This window comes from Lutra lutra, chromosome 2, assembly GCF_902655055.1.
Source record: "Lutra lutra chromosome 2, mLutLut1.2, whole genome shotgun sequence".
NCBI classification, from domain to species: domain Eukaryota; kingdom Metazoa; phylum Chordata; class Mammalia; order Carnivora; family Mustelidae; genus Lutra; species Lutra lutra.
Genome location: NC_062279.1, coordinates 71,446,539 through 71,453,250, shown reverse-complemented (window position 1 = coordinate 71,453,250; position 6,712 = coordinate 71,446,539). Strand labels below are relative to the sequence as shown.

General features: G+C 36.2%; 1 pseudogene; it reads right to left on the bottom strand.

Annotated features, from left to right (window-relative positions):
- Positions 1 to 1,341: 1,341 nt before the first annotated feature.
- On the bottom strand, positions 1,342 to 1,834 carry LOC125094226 (peptidyl-prolyl cis-trans isomerase A-like; annotated as a pseudogene).
- Between the last annotated feature and the right edge of the window lie 4,878 nt (positions 1,835 to 6,712).

Genomic DNA, 6,712 nt, shown 5'->3' with positions numbered 1-6,712 from the left:
TGTCTTAAAAGAGCCAGGCATGTCTCCTGCTCCCAAAAGAAATGACTTATGAAGAAGTCATGGAGTGCCAAAGACCTGGTGCTTCAGGGACTGTCTCCCATGTGTGCTGTGTGCACTCTGCTGCTGTGCTTTGGCTGCTCTATCCTTCAGGCCAGTTGTCTTCAAAGGCTCTCCTTGCTTGCTATGGACAGTATTTTTTCTCTGGCCTGAATATGATGAATTTTAACTAGGTGTGTTTTAGTCTTCTTGTGAAATAAGACCTGAGAGGAACTCCATCAGAACTGAAGCACTCTGGTCAAGAGATGTGTGCTGTTCTTCTGGGGGGAGAGGCCTCACTGGGACTGAAGCAAGCTTGACTGAGAAAGGCAGTCACACCACAGTGCAACAAGGTGGGGCCTGATGTAAGCAAGTTAGGCAGCCAATGTTCATGCTGTGCTGCATCCACCTAGTGTCTCTGTGTTTACGGTGACAGGTTTGGGGGTAGAAATGGTGTCTAGGAGCCTCACTGTGAATGTTGCCTCTCAGGGTCATGCATAGAGAAGAATTAATAATTTCCCACTCTGTGCCCCATGCATTTTTTCAGAATGCTGTGTCCATGATGTCTTCCCCTGGAGTTGTTTGCCTGCCCTCTGTCCAGGACCAAGTAAGTGCCCTCTGGTCTCTATGTCAGTCATACCTGTAGACTTTTAAAACTCTAGGCTTTAGGGACAAGGTGTAGGCAGGGGTTTGTACTGGTCATTTGGGTAAGGAGCCTGCCATGCTGGGACTGAGGCAAGCTTGACTGAGTCACATTCATTTTAAATGGTAGTTATACTGTGCAGGAATTTATAGTTTGGCACCTTTTTTTTCTCCTTTCAGCACTTTAAAGATGTTCTTCCACTATTCTTTTTGTTGTTGCTTAGTTTTTATTTCATAATCATAATCTTTTTTTTTTTTAAGCAATTCTTTTTTTTTTTTTTTAAGATTTTTATTTATTTGTCAGAGAGAGAGGGAGAGAGAGCGAGCACAGGCAGACAGAATGGCAGGCAGAGGCAGAGGGAGAAGCAGGCTCCCTGCTGAGCAAGGAGCCCGATGCGGGACTCGATCCCAGGACGCTGGGATCATGACCTGAGCCGAAGGCAGCTGCTTAACCAACTGAGCCACCCAGGCGTCCCTCATAATCATAATCTTAACTCTTCAATCCAGCAAGACTTAGAAGGAATAAGGAAAATATGGAAGCCACAGAACTGCAGTGAGAGCACAAAGATTATAGGATATTTCAAGCAGGTGGGCATAAAAAGGTGCCCTCCTGGACTATAGAAAGAGTGGTCTAGTGGTTAAGACAAAACACAGTCAAATTTATTAGATTTGTCCACAGTCAGCAATGGTGATTTTCTTGCTGGTCTTGCCATTCCTGGACCCAAGGCACTCCATGGTTTCCACAATATTTATGCCCTCTTTCACCCTGCCAAAGACCACATGCTTGCCATCCAACTACTCAGTCTTGGCAGTGCAGATAAAAAAGTGGGAACACTCTGTGTTGGGTTTATCTTTTGCTATGACTAGATGCCAGGATCTGTATGCTTTGGGTGAAATTCTCATCATCAAATTTCTCCCCACAGATGGACTTGTTGCCAGTACCATCAAGGCACATGAAGTCACCACCTTTGCACTTAAATCCCAGGATAATCCTGTGAAATCAGGAACATTTATAGTCAAATCCTTTCTTCCCAGTGCCAATAGCAGGAAAGTTTTCTGATGTCTTTGGAAATTTGTCTGCAAACAGTTCAAAGGAGATGCAAGCCAGGCGCTCACCATCCAAGGCTATGTCAAAGAACACAGAGGGGTTGACCATGGCTGGGCAGCATGATGGCTCTGAAGTAGCAGCCAATAATAATTCCACTATTATTTGGGTCAAATTATTTTTAATGAGATAGCTGTGTATATTTTTTTTCCTAACTATATTGTGTTTCTTTTCTCTCTGGCTGCTTTTATAATAAAACTTAAATTTCATTATCCCTGGATTTCAGAAAATTTATTAAAATGTTTCTTGCTGTGGTCATATGTGTGATTATTTTACAGGAGATTCACTGAGCTTTTCTTTTTCTTTTTTCTCTCTTTTTTTTTTGATATGTGGATTAATGACATCTATCAAATTTGGAAATATTATTCCTTGAAATCATTTTCTGTTCCTCTCTCCTCTTTTCCTAGAACTGCAGTTCAACATATGCTAGACTATATGATAATGCTTTACAAGTAACTAATAGGGTTCATTTTCTTTCAGTATTTTTTTTAATCTTTATACTTTGATCTAAATAGTCCTTTAAGTTCTCCCTGTCTCCATTTTTTTTCTCCAATATTTTACATTATTTTATGTTCACCCAGTGAATTCTGCATCTCAGCTATTACATTTTTCATCTGGAAAAAAATTCTTTTTGTTCTTTTCTATGAATGCCATTTCTCTCCTAATTATGTTCTTTTTCCCTCTATGTCCTTAAGCATATTTATTATACATACAATAAATATTTTAAGTCTTGTCTCAAATCCCATGATCTCTATTATTTCTAGGTCTTTTTCTGTTAACTGATTTTCTTCCTTGATTGTGGGTCACATTAGAAACTTTCCATATGTCTAGTAATTTTGTATTGGATGCTTGACTTTGCATGCTTAATTCAGAATCCTATTTGGCTGAAAGAAATGCAAATAATTCCCAGCTCTGTGTGAGCACTAGGGATTATTCAATTTATAGTTCCTTGAGAGTTGTCTTGCTTGGATTCCTGGAGTCACACATTGTGTAGGTATAGATCAGTAAATAGCCAAAGACTCAATAGAATTTTCCTGCTGATTTTTTTAGTTCTTTTTACTTTATACTTACCTCACTATATTATTCTGTCCTGCAAATTTCAGCTGCCTCAGACTCTAACAACTCCTGTCTTTTTCTCCCCATCTTGAAAAATGGCCAGTTCTGCTTGTATTCTTCCTTCTTGTACTGTGGTCTAAAAAGTACATCTAGTTAAGAAGTACAGTGAAATTTTAGTTCTCATATCATTTATATCTTCTCTCAAGGTTTGCAGTCAGTGTTTCCTGTTGTGCCAATGACTGGACACAGATGTTTCATATATTTTATCTAGCTTTTTTAGCAGACAATAAGGTCTCCCCCCAAAATTTACATGGACAGAAACAGAAGTCAAGCATGGCATGGTGTTTTGTTTTGTTTTGTTTTGTTTTTAAAGATTTTATTTATTTATTTGACAGACATAGATCACAAGTAGGCAGAGAGACCCACAGAGAGAGAGGAAGGGAAGCAGGCTCCCTGCTGAGCAGAGATCCCTAAGCAGGACTCGATCCCAGGACCCTGAGATCATTACCTGAGCTGAAGGCAGAGGCTTTAACCCACTGAGCCACCCAGGTGCCCCCATGGCATGGTTTTTAATTACAGATTTTATCTGTCCGTTATCCTAACTTACCATCAAATAAAAGTAGTTACTCATATATTAACTGCCTCTCCCAACTGATGCTGTGAGGCATCATTCTAATAACAACAGACAGCTGTATTTGAAGCAACAGAGAAGCACTAATAATTTCTTATTTCCAACTTATTTCTGGTATGTAAGTATCTTGCAGATTATTCTTATTATTTCCATCATGTCCTTCATGAATCAAACCCAACTGACAGTTAAAATTCATTACTGAATCCACAAACATGCAAACTTTGTTCCTAAGGCTTTTTTTTTTTTCAAACAGGTATAATAATGCCAACTTCATACATTTATGAAAAAAAAGATGTAAAATATGCCAAATTTAAATATTCTTTTAGGTGCAATATAAGGAATCATTAGGAACAACAAAACAGTAAAAAAGACAGTAGACTGGGATCTTTAAAAAACAAATAGGCAAAGTTCTTATGTCACAGGAAGTAATAAATCCCCTATAATACAATACAATAAATCATTCATGTCCCAGCTATTGCCACAATATATCTTAATATCAAAGAGAAATAGCAAATAATATACAACAGAGATCAGAAAATGCATTTAAAAGTATCTCAACAATGATTTTCATATGAATTTATGGAATGAATTTATGGGAGCCACAAAGGATACTAAGATGCTCTTTATTAAAGAAAAATTAGAGGGACGCCTGCCCGGCTCAGTTGGTTGAGCGGCTGCCTTCGGCTCAGGTCATAATCCCAGCGTCCTGGGATCGAGTCCCGCATCGGGCTCCTTGCTCCGCAGGGAGCCTGCTTCTCCCTCTGCCACTCTGCCTGCCTGTGCTCACTCTCTCTCTCTCTCTCTCTCTCTGACAAATAAATAAATAAAATCTTAAAAAAAAAAAAAGAAAAGAAAAAAGAAAAATTAGAGTCATGATAAGTACTAAAGGGAATCCTTGGAAGGAAACTGGGTATTGCTATACCAATAGGATGCAGTGATGACAATTCTAATTTTGCCAGTAACAGCTTTTATTTGTCTCGGGAAAAAAATTAAGTATGAAGTTTTAATGTTCAAGCAAATTTGTGGCAAACAGAAAGACTGCAGAATACCTCATAAGGAACATCTTCAATGTTGACAACATAGGTAATTTTTCATGCATATTTTATTTTTAAAAAAGATTCTTAGAAAACTGACACTATTGTGTTTTTCATTAGTTGAATATGTATTTTAAAAATGAGAGGGAGTTTGAGTTATTCACATTTTAAAGGCCATTTTCATTAGCAAACATTTATGACAAATGTTGAAATATTTTGTCTTCACTTGTACATATCTCCATAAGCATTCACAATCTGGCAATAATTTCATTAAACATCTAAGACTACTTTGTCAGTTTGCATTTAAAAGCAAAAACGTATTTAAAAAAAAATAACAGCCAAAACATGTGTTCAGGCACATAATCTGTGCTATTGTTAAGAAAAGAAACTCAAATATGAGTTACAGCATTCAAAGTGCAGAGAGAGAGAAAGAAAAAGTCAATATCAAAAAATAAAATTTTCCTAGCACATTTTTTAGTACATCCTACCTATCTCCAGATTAGTAATGGAGTACTTACAGTAGGCAGGACTGGGGAAGTAGTTAACTTTTAGTGAACTGAAATACTGAGTCATAAAAATAAGCTTTCTAATACTAAGAAAAACAGTTGAGGGTTGCCTAGGTGGCTCAGTCATTAAGTGTCTGCCTTCGGCTCAGGTCATGATCATGGAGTCCTGGGATCAAGCTTAGCATCAGGCTACCTGCTCAGCAGGAAGCCTGCTTCTCCCTCTCACTTTCCCAGCTTGTGTTTCCTCTCTTGTTGTTTCTCTCTGTCAAATAAATAAATAAAATATAAAAAAAAAGGAAAAAGAAAAACAATTAAGTGTATTAATGTGCAAGCTATCTTGAAACTTGAAGTTGATGGACTTTAGTCAATTTAAAAAATAAATTATTAAATTCAATTTAAAGTTGACTTTAATTTAAATAATCAGAACTCAATATTGCTAAAGTCTCTTATGATTTGATTTTCAAGTACGAAATGATAAAAAATTGTGTGTCATGCTAGTGCATGAACAATAATCCAGAAAGGTGAACCTAAGCAAAGGCAAATATCGGTAGAGGGTAACCCTATCTATCCATGCAATACCACCTGTAGTAGTTCAGAGTATTTCACTTTGCAGAGTACAAGAAGAGTAGTAAAGAGAAAATACACTGCTCCTTATTTCTAGTTTTGAGAGCATTGGAGGAATAATTTTGCAAACTCTTGCAAGTCATAAATTTAGTTTTCTCACCTACAAAGCAAAAAGTGTTCATCTAATCTAATTTTTAGGATCCTTTCTAACTGTAAAAATTCCATTACATTTTAAAATGAAGGGAAAATGGATGGAATCAATAGAAAGTCCAGCAGTTCATCCTAAACAGAAATAAAATAATTTCAAATTCTTTCTTTCAGTAGAAAACTTAAAATTTTGTCCAATTACATCAAATATTACATATACTTGTACAAAGTGTTATATTAGTTATTGCTTTGTTTCAAGTAAAATTTAGGTGTTAGGGATAGAATTAAAAATAGTAGTTGAGATCATAAATAATATATAACCTTAACATTCCCTTTCATCTACATTACTAACTAACCTATGTTTATTACCAAGTGAAATTACTTCTTGGCTCTACCTTTCTAATTAAAATTTTAAAATTATGGCAAAGATATTTTATTTCTACATTATTTCACAGAATTAAAAATAATAATAGTGTATGGTCACAAATTCATCTTATCGAGGACAAATATCAATAAATCTAGAAGAAAATTAAAAGTTCCTTTATGCTTGAGAATAGTCTGAACAGAATTGAAGCTGAATATATAAACTATTATAACCTCTAATCAGTTTGAATGAGGCTCACTAAATTGTATAGCTGAAAATGTTATAAAGAAGGAGTTAAAATGACGTTTTTAAACATTTCTGTAGTAGTCCCATCTGTGTACTTATTGAAGCACTTCCAACATCAAGGAACTTATTTCTTTATAATAAAAATTGTCAGTGCCAAGTTCAACACCCAAAGAACAAATAACCTCATCAAGAAATAGGCAGAAGACATGAACAGACACTTCTCTGAAGAAGACATACAAATGGCCAACAGACACATGAAAAAGTGCTCAACATCACTCAGCATCAGGGAAATACAATTCAAAACCACAGTAAGATACCAACTCACACAGTTAGAATGGCTAAAATGACAGATGTTGGAGAAGATGAGGAGAAAGGGGAACC